Source organism: Gadus macrocephalus, chromosome 13, assembly GCF_031168955.1.
Source record: "Gadus macrocephalus chromosome 13, ASM3116895v1".
NCBI classification, from domain to species: Eukaryota; Metazoa; Chordata; class Actinopteri; order Gadiformes; family Gadidae; genus Gadus; species Gadus macrocephalus.
In genome coordinates this window covers 13371826-13389528 of record NC_082394.1, presented here as the reverse complement: position 1 = coordinate 13389528, position 17703 = coordinate 13371826, and the positions used below count along the sequence as shown (strand labels likewise).

The window sequence follows — 17703 nt, the reverse complement described above, 5'->3', positions numbered from 1 at the left end:
CGATTTAGGCCTACTTCAATTTCGGGTGGATCATTCACAATATGTCAAAATGAATTGCCGTTTTCTTATTATCTCTCTCTCTCTCTCTCTCTCTCTCTCTCTCTCTCTCTCTCTCTCTCTCTCTCTCTCTCTCTCTCTCTTTCTCTCACACACACAAGCTCACACACACAAGCACACGCACACGCACGCACCCCCCCCCCCCACACACACACACACACACACACACACACACACACACACACACACACACACACACACACACACACACACACACACACACACACACACACACACACACACACACACGTTAAAACAATTAATGTGAATCGGCCTTGATGGATGCCGATCCTGCACTGATAGCAGGCCACAAGAGTCAGTTACATTTAGGAATATCGCGGAACTAGCCTGCCGACACGCGGTACGTATTTGTAAGTACAGGAAGAGCGTGGAAATCAATAACAGTAGGCTACTCAACCATAAGCAGATGCAGACAGTTGGCCCATTTCAGCTCTGGGTCGATGTTTGAAATGCAGTTCCTACATGAAACCAAGAACGAATAAAAGGCACTTTTCTTTATCCGTAGTTATCAGACATCCTTTAAACGATCCCACAACGATGAAAAGGCATATGAATGAGATTTATAGATGATCACGCCGTTGTTTCCTCTTATTTCCTCTGCTGCTCCTTTTACGTTTTGGGGTTTCGGATGTATACAAGTTATGGGATATGCCAGTAGCCTACCACACACACTGTAAAAAGTGCTCTTGACTTAAACTTGGTGACAAAAAATGTGACGCTGCCACAGTGGCCGCAGCTCATAGGTGAATACCGTTTTGTTTATTTTTTGTTCTCTTATTTGATGAATGCATTATTTCCCAAAAGTAATCGTCTGGTTATTTCCAAACACTGACAGACCGGGGTTTGACATGAGTGTGGGGCGCCCTGGTCGGCAGTTTAAGTCACCCGGCGGCCTATCACTTCTATCCGTCTCGCGCGGCGCAGTTGTGACAGTGCGGGTCGCAGCAAACCAAGTGAAGCTAGCAACACCATTATTAGCATCGGTGAGTCTTCTGGAGATAAGCCTATATAGCTTAGCCCACCCCATAGCTAGCGCCTCATATTGTGACATGTCAGTGCCTGGTTAGTTTAGGGTAATGGCCAACCTCAGTGTTAATATTTGATATTTAGTTTGGGAGGCAGCTGACGTTTTGGTGACATTATTGTTGCCTGTTGACGAAACGATATAACGTGAACGTCTACTGGGCTAATGCACTAGTGCTAGCTGGCTATTTCGCTAGGTCGGTGGGAAGGTAACTAGGTGGCTAATTATACTTGCTGGAGAAAGCAAGCTAATGCCATGAGCTATCATTGGCTATTGTTACCCAGTGTTTCAGTAGCCTAGCCTCGGCACCGACAACACCACCTGTGCTCAGCAGACAGATCGTGAAGAACTGGACAATCCATATCGGACTCATTGAATACAACCCCTCTTGCGGTGAGCCTAACCTTGTTAATGACTCAATTAGTTATGTTTTATAAAACCCATAACAAGCGACTTTCAGCACCAATAACACCAGTAAACGTTGTATTGCATTGGGTGACAGTCCTTATGGAGAGCGGTCACGATATCCCCGGAGTGAATATAGCGTTGATGCTTAGACGTTGCTGGTCGTTCATCCTTATCTGCACCAAACCCTTACTGCCAACGAACTGTTGATTCCTAATGATACTCAAATCGTGCATAAAGTCGGTGCAGTAATGATCGGATGGATAGCATTATATAACCCATTACTGTACCCCTGCAGATTAATTAAAGGCTTCGTCTTGATTGGTTGAATTAAGATGTAAACAAACGGAAAATACTTAGGATGAGCTTTGGATGCATGAGACCATATCGGAATCTGTTCTATTTATTCTAAAAGTTATATTAACTTCAGTACTAGAATTATTTAATATTACCCGTGTTCAATGTACTGTATATTCCATTCAGCATTTTGGGGCATTCGCTAGAAATGTGCATGTGCTTCTGGTTAGATCCATTAGTAAATATTTTTTGTAAATGGTTCATTGATAATATTTGGACCAGTTGAAATAGCAACACATGCTAGTTTTTTATTCCTTATTAAACTTATTTCGACACTATGCCTGATTCTGCTGTAGTGACCATCCGTTCATTTGTTTGTTGGAGTCAACACTTTGTGACCAGAAACACATGCTTTATATATCTTTCTATATTCTAAGAGGTAATTATTCCGATTTGGACGTCGAGCCTTGACAAATAAGTATTGGTTCTTGGATTATTTCAGATGAATACAAAAATGTATAGAAAAACATGGCATTGTCATTGCCTTGTATTCTGATAGTGGGGACGTATTTATATATCCCACTATCAAATCACTATCAAATCACCTTTTTCCTAATCCAATTATATTTAACAGTTTACAGTACGCTTGGTGCTACTTTGCAATTCCCTTCTATTAAACCATTGAGCAATAAGAATGTAGAATATATAGCAGGATTTGAGGCGGTGTATCAGTGAACCACCAGTCTGCTGTTGCTAAGGCTAGAAACAAGGAAGATGATGGAGCCCGTCTGCTGTACTACGCCTCATTTCCTGCCCCTTGCTCATTTTGGTCCTGACGATCTAGCATCATATTATTATCTGTTAAACTCTAACATCAACCGAAATGCAAAAAAATAAGACAGCATTTCGGGTGATCAAATTACTGATGTCATTTTTCTTTGGTCGTAATTTAATGCGAGTGTTGAAGTAAACTTATTTGTTCGATGTATGAATTAAGCGTACACTGATTGCCTGAAGTCTTACTCCTTACATCAACTATTAATGCAGATAAGAATTCTAAATGTGGATTGAAACTACTATTAAAAACTAAAGGGTATATACAATGCAGGTTGTTTAATCATGCATTGGTTCTTTGGTTTGACATTACCCGTTTGTTACTTTGAACAGGTATCCATATCGCCTTCTGTGTCTGAATATCTGTTTGCAGCAGCAGAGTGCCTTTTTCTCGAGATTTGAAGAGCTATTTATAGATCTCTGCCAGAGCAGCAAGCATGGTGCTGTTGCTGCTGCTCCTCGCTCCCTTCTCTTTCACACTCCTGCTTATTTTTCTCCCTGCTCCTCTCGCATCCTTCCGAGTCTAGTTGTGTTTCTGTACCCATTTCATTCCCATGTTTCTTGATTTCTTTCTCTGCTTCACTCTTTTCTCTTCCCTCTTCATCATGACCTCCCTCCATCCTTGTTTCCATCCCCATATTCCTCAACTCGGTCTACTTGATGTAAATTATTTATCAGAGCGGAATGGTAACTGGTTTTGTGGTTCCAAGTCTGGCTTTGATGAGGCTTGGCTTCCTGATTGACCTTACACTATAGACCTAACTCTGCTGCAGAGTTTATGTGTTTTGGCATGATACTCCAACTCAATTCATCCATTAAGTCTCACTGCACACAGTGTGGCTTGTAGCCTAATAGCGAAACAAACAGTTTTTCTAAATGTTACACACGCACGCACGCACGCGCGAGCGTATTTTGGTTAGTAAGTTAACATTTTGTTACAATAACAATCACTGGACGGCGTCTGATGATGCTTCTTGAATATAAATGTGTCCCTTGTTACAAGACCCAAATACACCTTGACATGATGTGAGGCTATCAAGTGAGATCATTCAATGTTAATTGCAATTCGTATTTTGGTTCAGTGTTTGGTACCTACCTTTGTGCAAATCAAGCATTATACATTCTCATGCAAACACCAAGCTTTCTGAGCACAATGATTGGATGCTGAACTGACGTATCTTGTAAGATAAAACCTCTTCTGTTCATGTTTGTGAACAACAGTAGGTTTGTGTCTACTAACGAAAAACCTCAAATAGCTTCTGGCAAATCCAGGATGGCCCTATGTCTTTGTGGGAAGAGGCATTGATTTATTTGATACAAATAGTTCAAGAGGGAAATTGAGCATGCCTGGATGCAAATGGTTTCTATTTTCCTTGGCACTGGCCTTCAATATGTAGCAGTAGTGTATTTCTAGCTGTTGAACAATTCACCGTTAATCCTGGTTAATTAAGGGAAACAACCTTTACTCTGTTTGGTCCGACGTCCCACAAGCAATGCTGTCTTGCTGATGTCCCTGGTAGAGCCCTGTTTGATGAACTTTTCACCGTCTCTCTGGCATTGGACTACACAGTGGGACTTGAGGGAAGAGAGATAGAAATGTACTCAAGGGGGGTTATTTTATACCATTCAATTATATAGATAGCTTGTCTCCTCCCTCTGCTTTATTTGAAACAGGTGCTTTTGTGTTTATTGCTCCGGTAGATGTCCAGATGTGTGCACATAAAGCAGCATTAAATATTGGTCATAAATAGGCCATCTGGTTCATTGTTGTGCTACGAAGACTTGCATGCAGGCGGATACAAGTAGGTCCATACGCAGCTGGGCTTTCTTGGTGGCATTAGGATGGTCATCGCATTATATTGTTTGAAGAGAGGAGAGAGCGAGAGGGAGGAAGCTGGAGAGCTAGAGAGCAAACACGACCTGGAGACGAAGAGACATCTCAACAGGGAGGGTTGGAGTGGAAGGGAGCGGTGAGCAGTGCGTATCACAGTAAGCAACACAGAGAGAGAGGGAGAAGAGAGAGTGCGTGAGCTAGCTAGTGAGCAAAGCTTTCTAATTCCCTCTCGTAAGCGTGCCTCATTCAGAAAAACCCCCGGATACGATGAAAAGATAGGTTTCAATGCAGATTCTGTAAAAGACACGTCTGGTAGTGGTGGTCACAGTCGAGATGGGATCAGACCAAGCGCAAGGTGGAAACAAAGAAGAGTAACGAAGAGAAGTGAGCCAGCTTCCCAGCTGAAATGTGTTGCCGCGGGAAACGCAATGTTCTACTCCAGCGTTTAAGACCAAACTAATCGTCATTTTGCAAACCTGCAGTTACTGTTATCTCTTTTGCTTCTTTAATGTGCTATTGTCCGTAAAACCCTTTTATCCTTCTGGGAACCCAGCGTGCCCAGTTAACAATTCAAGTAAGTTTCTTCTGTGTTTTTACTTCTATTGCTGTGTGTGCATTAGTGAGTATTGGTAATATGCAGCCGAGTAGGGTAGGATTTGAGTTACTAATGCTTCCCTCAACTCTTAGGAGTGTGTGTTTTTGACCTGCTGCCATTGTCATCATTAAAATTGCCTTTTTACCTTTTCCCCCTCCATTAGTTGATGATGCTCCCAAGACAAAATTTGGGAGCAAGATTTTGGGTAAATTTTCTGCAATCTCCCATTAAATATGCACATTATATTGAGAAAGCACTATTCAAATGATGAGGTTTATCAGGCTCTACTTGGAGTAGGTGATCATAAGAATCGGTTAAAGCGCAACACATATATTATATGTATTTATAGGAAAACTCCTTAATGTGTATACCTTTTCCATTTTAGTCAATGGTACAGGGCAGCAACAGCGTGTTTGGACTGGTCCTGAAGGCATTCTATTAGTGGCAGCTGTTCCCTGATGTCTTTGTAGGGTTGTACTGTGCAGTGTCTCACACATGCACAAATGAACATACTACACATACAGAGTGCAGTGAGGCCAGTACTGAGGTTACGAGGGATTCCCTGCTCCTGTGTCCTTCTCAAAGTGTGTGTGTGTGTGTGTTTCATGGGGGTGCTCACTTCAACCTTGTCTTACATAGGAGGGGGAGGGACTACGCTTACTCTATTGGTTTTGCCTACAGATTACATGCAGTAAGGCTTGTTGTTGCTGCACACGGATACGCTAAAGACTTGTCACAGAGACGCAGATGATTCATAAAAAGGGCGGGAATGCATTATTCATAAAATGGAGGAAGTTACCTTACATTCAATGGTGCTGTGCATTATTAGCGATGATGTGCCATTAATCCTTACTCAAACCCACGTTTTAGACAATGATGTGTACCAACATATGGAAAGAGAAGGAAAAGGAGACCGCAGCAGAGTCCTCCTTTAATACAAAATCTATTGCTGCTATTAATAGTAAACGCTCCTCTTGTCTTTAGTGCTGGTTTAGCTTTAGAGAACTCGTATACGATTCCAGTATATGCATGTCTTATTTTTTCAAACTATATGAAATATTTAGAGCACAAATTATTTGTTCTAATTTAAGTATTTGGATATGCGCTAAAGTGTTGACTGCACACAGAAAAAAATCTGCTTTTGACCCGTTTATCTAGTAAAAAAATAATACAAATTCAGGTGTGAGTTAACCACAAATAACTTTATTTCCCTGTCAACTATTCTCTTGTTGTAAGGTTGATTTCAGCATATCCTTTCTCATCGCCTGGCAAATAGTCTTAATGTACACACATTAGGAGTCAAACTTTAGCATTTGGGTAATGGGGTTCAAAGTAAATGTTCAACTGCACATATTATTTATTACTTAAAAATCTTTGTGAATATTAGGAGGAAAAAATAATATAAAAAAATAATATATACAATGCTTGGATGCCAATCATTGCAGTCAAAACATTACCCCAATGGATTCTTATTGTGTTGAAAGCTGAAGTCCTAACATGTATCCTTGTTCTGCTGCATCATTAGCATATTGAGGACTAGTGCTCAAATACGGCCTTTTGCACTTGGAAATCCAAACAATGGATAAAGATCACAGAAACACCCAAACTAGATAGTCAAACTCCATTTCGGCTTGGACTGCTTAAAAATTACTCCCTTATATCCCCAAGCCTACACACTTGGCCACTCAGTCCCCTGAGAGACTGAGGCTAGGATGACTGATGTGGCCGAAGCATCCAACTTAAATCCATCCTCTCACCCATGGTGCTTGCTGTGAACACACCTCTGTTGATTTGGCCATGTGTGTTTTGATGTTTGTTTGGTTGTTTTTTTTGGTAACTGGTTCCCAGGTACTGCATGCTCAGAAAGCCACCCTCTTGCATAACAATTATCCGTCCGTGGGAAAAGCGACCGAACAGGGAATGGGAGTAAGCTACTGGATGAGAGGCGTTGCGGAAAATCAATAGCTACCCCCAGATCAGCTGCTGCCGTAATTGCCATTGAAGTCAGCAGGTTCACACTCCTTTTCAAACTCAACTTTAGATGAACATGCAAAAGTGTATTGTCAGAGAATTATCAATGATGTGTATGCTTTGATTATTTCAGGCTGCTTCCATACTTTCACCTTTTTTTTTTATCTCTGGCACTCTTGAGTTGTTTTAGTATTTGTCTTGATTTTCTTTAAAGCCATAGAAATAATAAGAACCTTTTACTTTACCTGTCTAGCTAATGGATACGGACAAGGAGCACTGGAGCACTGATAACTGATTTCTTCTGAAGCAAACAATTTCCTTATCAATTCACTGCGTACCACATTGAATAAATGGCTTTTGGGAGAATCAATGCTTAAACTTGCTTTAGGTAACAATTAAGAACTATTATTTGGACACAATTTGTTAGAAATGCCATTGTCAGATATTGGTGAGTAAAATGCTCTGTGAGAATATGTTTCTAGTTGAGTTTGCCTGGCTATGCATGAGACAAATACAATTACATTAACTAAAGATTACCTGTTTAACCACTCACAGCTCTTTTCTGTGAAATCAGGGTTAACCCAATTTGCAGGCCAAATGGGTTCCCTGAACCAATCAAATGCGGGCATTTGCCATTATAATAGTGCTGCAACAGGTGCGTGAATGAAACCTTTCTCGATTAGCTGAGAAACATCAGGAGGCATGGAGCATAGCTCTCTTCTTCTCTCTTCTGCTCTCTTCTCTCTTTGCGATTCTCCAATCTTACCTACGGCAGCTTTTAGGGAGAGAGAAAATGGCTGGCATTTGAACACCTGAAGGTGGTGAAGGGCAAGGCAAGGTAGATACTGTTAGGGGAATGCTTAATGCACCCTGATGTTTACTGGTGTGGGCGGTTCCCTATAGAGAAGAGCTAAGGATGGATGGAGAGGAGAGTGTACATAAGGAAAGCAGGTACCATTCTGGGGATGGTTCTGGTGGCAGGAAGCAGATGGTGGAGGGCAGTGAGAAGCCGACCTGTCGCCACAGCTAGGTCACCTACGTGATCAAGCTCCAGTTTTGTGTTAAAAAATGCTGTTCATTCAGCTACACCAACAAATATAAAAAAAATACATTATTCCTCATTATTATGATGGTGGTGATGATGCAATAAAAAGACCTTGCATGATCCAGTGGCCATCACTTATCCAAATGGTGTCTAAACATGACGTTATCTAGAAGGAAGACAATGGCCACTGCAAGCTCAGCCAGCGTCTGCCGCCGTAATTGTGTACTTTACCATTCCTGGAGCATTCAATAATTCTCTATATCTGCCTTGGACCTGGCTACCATGTTTTGTCGCTTTATCGTGTCATGCTGTGTTTCTTGAGAGAAAGCTATGACCTCAAATGTGATGCTGACTGGAAGATTGATAGAGAACCAGACCTGTTGTGATGGCTTGATAACGGTTTGATCGACTAGATGGCCGGCTGATTACCGTCCCGCCTTCTGGCCTTTTTCGAGTGGACACGCTGAGGGGTGACAAAGACTGCACTGACTCCTGGCCCAGCAGGGGCAGCCGGTCGGGTTGATTGGCTGGATGCCTGAATTCCAGGCTTGTTGGCTGGTTGGCTACCCTCACAGTCCCTCTTAAGAGGCCCTTGCACAACCACCACCACTGTTTTGACTTTGCAGTGAGGCAGATTTCACAAAGGGTGTCTGAGTTCTAGTTTGGCAGCTCATCAATGACATTTGATGAAATAGGTCCATCAAATGTCTGCACTAGGTGCATATGCAGAGCAAGAGCAGTGTGGTCTCTCTGCTAATAGGATATTTGGCTCCAGAAAAGGCTCTGTAAAGGGGAAAATCCACAAACACGTTTCATAGAATTTTCGTAACAAACATTAAGGGCAGAGTGAGGTAGTGGGTTTGCCATGCCTTTTGTAGTTTAATTTATATAGAGTGCAAGTACATTTCTTTAGGAATTTTCCAGATAATATGATGGTGTGTGGGAAAGCAATTTGGTCTCATAGGGAAACTTTCCTGTGCTACCTTCATTGATGTCTCTAGTTGCCCATCATTTCTAGCAACATTTAGGGATGTGCCAAACATTTTATGTCTAAGTATTGCAGCTATCAATGCATGATGGTATCCTGTAAAGAGTGTGGATTTGTTTGTAAGAATATAATGCTTATTAAGCCTCTACTGTACATAGCATAATAATTTTAGTAAACAATCGTATAGTCTTAAAAAGACACATATAGGGTATCAAGTATTTCCGAATGGGATTAAACTATATGTCAATCACTGAAGTCCGCATTGATCTATCATCTGCTTTATTTTATAATAACGGTACAGCCATAATTTCTTTAACAGCCCTTTTAAAAATGCATCACATTTTCAACTTCCACATTTGAACACTAATTGATGTGGCTGCTAGCATTGCTGAAGTCTCTTATTGACTCTGAATTATTTAGGCTTGCATGTTCGGCTTGTTGTTTTTAAATGATCTGTCAGCAGAGTTTTTCAAAGTGTGACTGGTAATCTTCTCAGTCACTGATTATTAGGTTTTTGGTCTCATGCCTTGATCACAACCTTTCCTATTGACGGGAAACCAAGTTGAGAACCCCTCACCTTGCACAGAGTACCTGTGCACCTGCAATCTGAAATCTGCTTTAACTGTAGAGAGAATATGTGAATATAAAGACACCTATATACTTACTTATAGAAAGATAAAACACTGGCTAGCCGAGCTGTAAGGTAGCCTTGTCATTTATTTAGGTCCAGGGTCTTGTCACTGGCCACAGGGAATGAAAGGAGAAGAAGCTAGCAGATTGAGCTAGGAAAACGAAAAGAAGGATGCTTGAGTGCTGATGGTTTATCCCGCTATTTGTTTCACCATTTTCTTTCAAGGTGGATTCTGAGTGCAGACACTCATGATCGCAGAGTGAGTACAGGAGAGCGATTGGGGACATTTGAGCAATACCAGCTCTGATATACGCTTCAGTGGTGTTATTGGTGTTGCATCCCTTGGGATAGGGTTCCTGCTTGCAGGGCTGGGTGAGACCTTTCAGGAAAGCCCCAGTGACGGAGCTGTTGACTGCTCCTCTGCCCTGCTGGCCAGGGCTATTCGTATTAATACATTACCCTAGGGACGGGTTATCCAGAAAATGCCTTACTGCACCCATTACTATGTGACAAAGTACACGGCCGAAGAGACCCAGAGTGAAAGCTCTATGGTTGCTTATTATCAAAGAGGAATGCGTTGATGGCTCTCTTGACGTATTATGGTTGAATTTTAGATTCATTAGAAGTGCAGAATATACCGGTAAATACTATTTCATTCTGTCCTCCTATTTTGCAGGAAAACGTTGAAACAAAAGAGATAATTCATATTGAAAGAGTTTATGTTACCACTGGATGCAGATTTTTTTAATTACAATATTGACCCAAATTTTAAATGACCTAATTAATAAGATGACTCCCCCCCCCCCCCCCCCCCCCCCCCCCAGCAATTGATAAAAATAAATAATTTGTTTTTGAAAATAATGATATTTACAAACCCATTTAATACCAGGTAGGCTGTTGTTTTTAACTAACACGGTGACTCAAGCTAGGTCAACTTATGTTTGAACCAGTGTGGGAACTTTAAAATGGGTTCACGTCTAGTGGGCGTGGGCACCGGAACGCCCTAATTATACACTCTCCCATGTGAGCAAGCTTTTAGGTTTATTGAAATGAAAGCGAAGCTGTCACTCTGCCTAGGGATAGGTGTTAGGTTTATTATATGGCAATAATGTATGCCAGGTTTCTGTCCTCAGTCCCCATATGTCAGTGAGGATGGAGCCGTGACTTTCCATCAGCCAAGACGTTTCATTTGAGGCCCGTCTTCTTCTTTTTTTCTGGGTACTCAAGCTGTTTACGGCGGGGTCCACTTCAAGCAGACCTTCCTGTTAGTCATGGCTTCCATCGGGCAGAGCAGAACGCAAAGCAGACGTCCGTAACGTGTGAGAATTACTTGTATTGTCACGTGTCCATGAAAACAGTTAACATTTGCCACTGCCATTGGTGAATGTCTTCATACCTGTGCAGTTTTAACTAAAAATAAACTATTTATAGTTTATTTTAACACTTAGAGAAACAAAAATGAAATTATGTATTCAACAGAAAGCTACGCAAAACTATAAGAATATATATATTTTGCATAAGGAATCAGGAATTTGACTGCACTGCTATGTTTTGTAATACCTTGATGTATGTTACAGAATAATTCTAGTGTGCTAGATGAGCCCACCATACACACACACACGCATGCACGCGACTAAGACCTGAGTCTGATCATGGCCTAAGATTTAAACCATGCCGTCCAGGGAGTCGCTTGTTTCTAGACATGGATGCGCCTATGATCATAATCGACCAATAAATCCTCTAAATGGCTGATCAGTAGGTATGTGTATATCCTTGTAAGCATCATTTCATATGCATTAGTGAAAGTCAAGTCAATTTTATCTTCATATCCCTTAATCAGTTTCAATCTGAAAAGGCCTAACCCAGGCCATATATATTTATGATTCCCCCTAAGCCTACAAAAGTGTTTTATTATCAAGGAATAAATCTTAAAGAACACAGTATGGGGGATCCCTTCTCCCAGGGATGGTGAGAAGTGCAATGGGTGCCACAATTGACATACAGAGTAGTATTACCAGCAAACATTTTAAGTGTAATAAAAAATATAGATTTGTATTGTCCATGGCGATGAGGTGCTGGCTAGTCGCTAGTCTTAGCTGGGGAATAGATTGGGCAGGGTGGCCCAGGAAGCTGTAGGGGACTTATAATCCAGTACCTTTCGGCACGAGGGCTAGGCTAGTGCTAGTTAACAGGTCGTTTCAGGGGTCTATAGGTGTCAAGCGTTCAAGCTGGATGCTTTTCGTAATGGAGTTTGGGCAACCGGTCATTACAGAAATCGAGTCTAAAATATATAAATGCTCGGATGAGCACCTCTGCCTCTGCTGCAGATAACATTGGTCTGATTTAGCAATGTATCTATGATGAATTTGATGCATTGCATTAGATACAAATTATCTATTGCAGTTCTGGCAATACTTTTTACATCTCGATCAAAATTGAGCATATGGCCAGCCATGAAAGACGGCAAGATTTCTGACAAAGGAACTTTAAGAGATAGCAGAGCCATCTAAACACACCAACGTCCTCAGACTGTGTTGGTTTTTTTTAAGCTGCCACTAGTTTTGGGCCGCCCATCTTTTAATTCAACCATCCGGATCGAGAATGAGTTGTTTGATCCAATAGGAATGTTGTCAGCGTAATAGGGAAAGCAAATTCTGTGACTGGTTAATAAGGCCAAGAGGAAGACCATAACCTTAACCCAGCGTGATGAGAACATGAAAAGATGGGCACTGTTCTGATAAAAATACAAAGTAGAAATGGATGCATTAAAATCCCTTTATGAAAACCTTATCCACTCGTAAAACATATTTTTATTTCTACTTAGGTAGAGGAATATCTCTAACGAACCAGGGAATAACGTTTAACTCCGCCCCTTGAAGTTTCTGGTTTCCAGCCCAGGCTTTTAGCCGTTTCTCATAGTAGAAGTTCTGCTGTAACAGAAGTTCTCCTATAACTTCATAGGACCCATGCTGGATGCATGATTATCAAAACGTTGGTTCTTGTTTGACCAAAGCAATTTAAATGGGTGAGCCATCGTCTTTGTCTACGTGTTCAATCGATTTCATGTCGTACTGTACTCAATTTGAGATACATTTCCTTTTCATGTTTTACCATTTGCTATCCTTTTGCTAAGCTTGTTAGCACAGTCAGCAATGCACGGTGGTTTGTTCTCATCCCAAATCTGCAGAATATTCTGAAATAAAAAGCGCTTTATTAGAATTGTGAAAGTCCGTTCTGAGAAGAAATGTGTTCTTGTAAATATGTCACTAACAATGCAGTCTTACTTATAGGCATTAGTTATATAATTGTAGTATAACATTTCACTGCCATCCAAACACAATTAATCCACAGGCTTGCATTTGTGATTAGGGTCTCTTTAATCAAAATGTTATTCCTTATTAGCCTAATACATTTATTTAATTGATTTGTAATGTTAAAGAAACATTTCGTCATATTCCCAAAAGCCTTCTTACAAGGCTGCTTCTTGCGTGTGTACCTGAGCCCTTGTGGGCCTGCAGGATTGAGCCATTTTTTTAAGGACCTGAAGTGTGCAGTTGTAAGTGGGCCACCGCGGCTGTGTAGTACCTGCGTGTTAGTGTTTGTGTGAATACCAGGTGTGTTTGTACATTGGTAAATACGCTGGGCTCTATAAGTGTGTGTCTGTGTGTGTGTGTGTGTGTGTTTGTGCGTGCACGCAGAGGATGGGGGGGGGATTGAGGGGTATGGCTGCCTTTCTCTTGGTGACAGAGCCTGTTGCCATGGAGCTGTTCTCTCCATTGGTGGAGGCCTAGTCCAATCACTTAACAGCGCAGTCCGTTTCATCATTGAGAATTTTCTCCTCTCTTCCCGACTCACTCTCCTTTTCGCTCTCCCTCTTCGATCATGTTTTCTTCTCCCCTTTCATTCCTTCCCCCACCTTCCTAACAAAATGAGGTAAAGAGGATGCATTTGGATTGTAATCAAGGAATGGTAATTTATCCAGAGTCCATTCTGGTAATATGTTGATTTTGACACTGTTCATCTTTGAATCCTCTTATTTTATTATCTTCTGTACTGACACTCAATTCTCACATTAGAACTTCTGATGCAGCTTAATCCCCCCTCCCCAATTTATTTCTTCTTAAATTGAACATCATGCAAATTATGCTGTCATCTTGTTAGGTACATGTGATGGCCTGGAGATTGTGCAACCAAATCATGCAGTGAATCTTTCCTGGTCACTTTTCTACATAAGTATCACTGCATGCAGTGATGCGTACACTAGTGGCTTCATTCATAAGGGCTGGAGCTATGTTCCGAGTTGTTTGTTTGGCTTCTCCATGTGTGACAGTCTTCAGCTTTTTTGCTGAGCCAAAATAAATGTTCTGTCTGTGCTCTGTTGCTGTTATTTAGATAATCCCCAAGGCCTAGCTTCTGACAAACAGGTTGATAAGAAGACGTTTCTGCTGGACCTGCACATGCCCATTGTATAAGAAGGGGCAACTGATAAGAAGTGCTCAATGACATCAGTGGGGAAACTAGTGTTGTGTAAAATGTTGAGTTTTTTCGACCATAACCCTCGAGCTGGCAGTACTGTGAGCCGCATCAATAAAGCATTCCGGTTAAGGATTCCCCCTTTCTCCTCTGCTACCTATTCATTATGTAAAAGGGAGAACTTGACATGCTCATCCCCTTGCATACATTGTCGAGGCGTTCTGTGGGTCCATTAGGCCTACTCTCATTTCTCTGATGCCTGTTTTGTCATTCTTGCAGAGAAAGTCAAATTTAGCCTGGTAAAGCGTGGTGGGGGAGAGAGACACATGGAGTAACTAAGGAAGGGGAGGGAGAGAGGAAGATACTTTTAGTGAAACGAGGGGAGGAGCGGGAGGTAGAGTCATGGGGTGTGAACAGGAAAGAGGTGGCAGATGGAGATGAGGTGCGACTGAGGAGAGGGCGAGAAACACAGGTGTAACTAAGGAACGAGAGAGAGAGGTTGCTGAACTTGGAGAGCGAGTGACAGAAAGGTAGCTAGGTTTGTGGGGAGGGAGGGAGGGAGGGAATGAGTCAGAGCTCATCCCACAGGACTGAGTGGGTTGGCTGAGCGGAGGAGGATGGCGTCAGCAGCAAGGGCTGACAATCGGGAGGACACATTAAACGTGGAAGAAAAAAGCAGAGAAAAGGGAGAAAGTAAACAAAACGGTTACTGGTGGGTGGACTAAAGGATGTGAGGACGGGAGGGGCAGATGACAGGCAGGGGTATCCTCACTGAACCGAGCGAGCACACATAACAGAGGTGGTGGGATGATGATGACGGATTCTTAGTTGAAGAAAGACGATAAGTAAAGGAACGGAACCCCAGTTTCCGCTCACTAACCGTTGTAATTAGTCAAACTTGGCAAGGGACACTCGTGAACGGTCGCTGTATGAGACTGATGGATAAATGTGTTCTTGTCTGTCAGACTGTATAGTACCCCAGCCCAGTCCATTCGCCTACTAGTGTTTCAACCTTTGCCAGACCGGATCTGTGGGGGCATGGTACACTGTACTGTAGCCAAGGCAAAAGGGGGAATTTTGTCTGACGTTCATTCACACATAAACCACAAACACCGGTGCGCTGCCACATACACCACATACACCTGCAACGACTACTGTGAGGACATGGTCTGCTTGTGTTTGCTTCCTTTTTTGTGAAACAGGTTTTCTGTGATGTTGTCAAATGGGCTCTGTGCTCTTCAGAATACTGAGTAGGTGAATTATGTTGAGGTTCCATTCATCTTAATATCTTACTCGGAGGCTACGCAGAGACTATATTGCATTCTTGGGGAAAACTGTTATGATGATTGACGATAACTTGATACAAAAAGGATATTGGGCACAACTATGTACTAATGTAAATCCCCCTTCCGCACCCACCCAAGAAGTTTTGCAACTCTATGTGATGGGTTTTGGTAATAAGCTAATGCAGTGGCATGGAAATGAGGGAACTGCAGAAAACATTTGGTGCTGTAGACCCTTATTGTTGTCCAAAAGCTAACAAAGGGAAGTCATGGGCCCTCATATGAGGGAAACTATTACTTGAAGATATATGCATCCATTCACATTATCACCATATTACAATTTCCTGTCCATGTTAGCAGACCCCATGCCCCCAGTGTGCACAGAAATTCCACTCACTTCTGTGGAATGCCCGGTTGCTAACTATTGCAAAGACCATGACCCAGCTTGCCCTGGAAAGACTAAATTGGACAGTGACGTACCTGCTGCACATAGCCTCCTTGACCAGCATACTGATGCCCATACAGTGCACATGCGTGCCCTGTATTGTACAAGCACTTTTCATGTGGAAGTAATTATCATTGAAGGTGATCAAAGAAGTGGTGTATGTATCCAAACTCTGCCACTACACAAGGGTGCAAGACATTGTGCAATGCACATAGTGGTCATTTCATTAATTTTTTCCATATTTTTTTGTATGTGTTTATCAAACCCCCTGTTTTATTGGTAGCTGTCACATGGTCATTTAGTCCAATAATTCAACTATGCGGATGTCCTTTTTGGATATGTAGCCCGGAAATAGATATGGAAAGGTTTAATATCTCTCACTCTACTAACCTTCCCTTTTTGCTCCCCACCCTCCAAAGACCATGCGCTCACATCCCCTGATTGTGAACCGTGCAGCATTGGCTGTGTTTGGAGTGGTAACCCGACACCGTGGGCTGGGCAGGGGATGACCTGTTGCTGTCAGCTAGTGACTTGTCATCCACCATGCTTGTATTGGTGGAGCTGCCAAGGTCGCTAATACCCTGAAGTGGGTCAGAGTGCCCTACACTGATTCATGCATGCTGCTGCTGGACTGCCCTGCTCATGTGTGGTTTAACCTGGGGGGGGGGGGGGGGTCAAGCTATGCAATTTTTACTTTGGTTTCAATTGCATACGTCTGTTCCAAAACATTGATAGTTTTCAGCAAAAACATAATACAAATGGAATTGCACCATGCATTTACTGCATTTATCTGAGCCTCTTCTTGAAGCCTCTTCTCTTCTAAAAAGATTTTGACTCATGGTGTAGGTAATTCCTGTGCACTACCCTGTGCTATCACTTCAGTAAAGGTGTGATACAAGCGAAGAATCTCAAACTCTTTGCTGACCATTGGAATAAGTCCTCTTTATTTACTCTTGGAATGGTGTGAGGGCAGGGGAAAGCTACTGAAAGCCATTGTTAAGGCAATAAGTGTAATGCAGAATGTCGATGTATGGTCAAAAGCAAGTGTACTGAATAAACCATACGTGCGAGTAAAAGGTGTAAAGCTCTAGCAACCTTGTGCCTTATTCTGTTCGGTTGTGAGCTACTTTCATTTTTTTTCTTCCCTTTTCCTTCTGGCGACTTTTATTTGTCCACCACTCTGGGCACGCTAACTGTAATCCACATATTTATTTTTTATATCATCCTTCTCCCTGCCTCTCTTACTGGTGCTCGCGCGACGCAAATGGCAGCAGCTGAGAATGTCGTTACCGTATCCTAGGCAACCCATGTTCGTGTGGGGGAAGTGGGGCGCATAGAGGAGGAGGAGGAGGGAGAGAGCAAACGGGAGAATGTGAAAGAGAGAGAGAGAGAGAGAGAGAGGTGCGGCTGAGGTGGAGTGAATAGGGTAGGCTGCTTCATTCATGAGCACCATTTGGAGATCCCATTCATTGTGTGTGTGTGTGTGTGTGTGTGTGTTCTACTCATTCATTCTATCACTGCAGAGAATATTTGAATCAAATTTCCGATTTACACCACATAAGGCACAATTGCATTGCAAGCAGTGTGTATCCGTGTGGACGATTTTATATATGCATACATCAATATGTGAAGAGGCAGCCAGAGCCCCTGGTGAATCATCAATACGCTGTGTCGGTAGCCAAGTAGAAAGTGTATCTGCGTAGATACCTTGGCTGTGTTGTGCTGTGCTTGCTGCTGCATGGCGTGCGTTGTGTAACTGTCTGCAGAGCGGGGCGAGGTTGTGTGGGTGTCCTGGTCATT

The 17703-nt window shown here is 42.3% G+C and overlaps 1 protein-coding gene across 7 annotated transcripts in view; it reads left to right on the top strand.

Annotated features, from left to right (window-relative positions):
* Nucleotides 1–843: 843 nt before the first annotated feature.
* The window catches only part of LOC132471028 (R3H domain-containing protein 2), a 41214-nt gene continuing 24354 nt past the window's right edge, over nucleotides 844–17703 (top strand). For 2 of the 7 annotated variants that reach the window (XM_060070002.1, XM_060069997.1), the window contains exon 1: nucleotides 844–1495. The gene's annotated coding sequence lies outside the window, so the exon portion shown is untranslated. Of the gene's footprint in view, nucleotides 1496–4342; nucleotides 5047–16811; nucleotides 17330–17703 lie in introns of those variants that run through there. The other 5 variants (XM_060070004.1, XM_060070003.1, XM_060070001.1 and 2 more) reach the window with 4 other exon arrangements.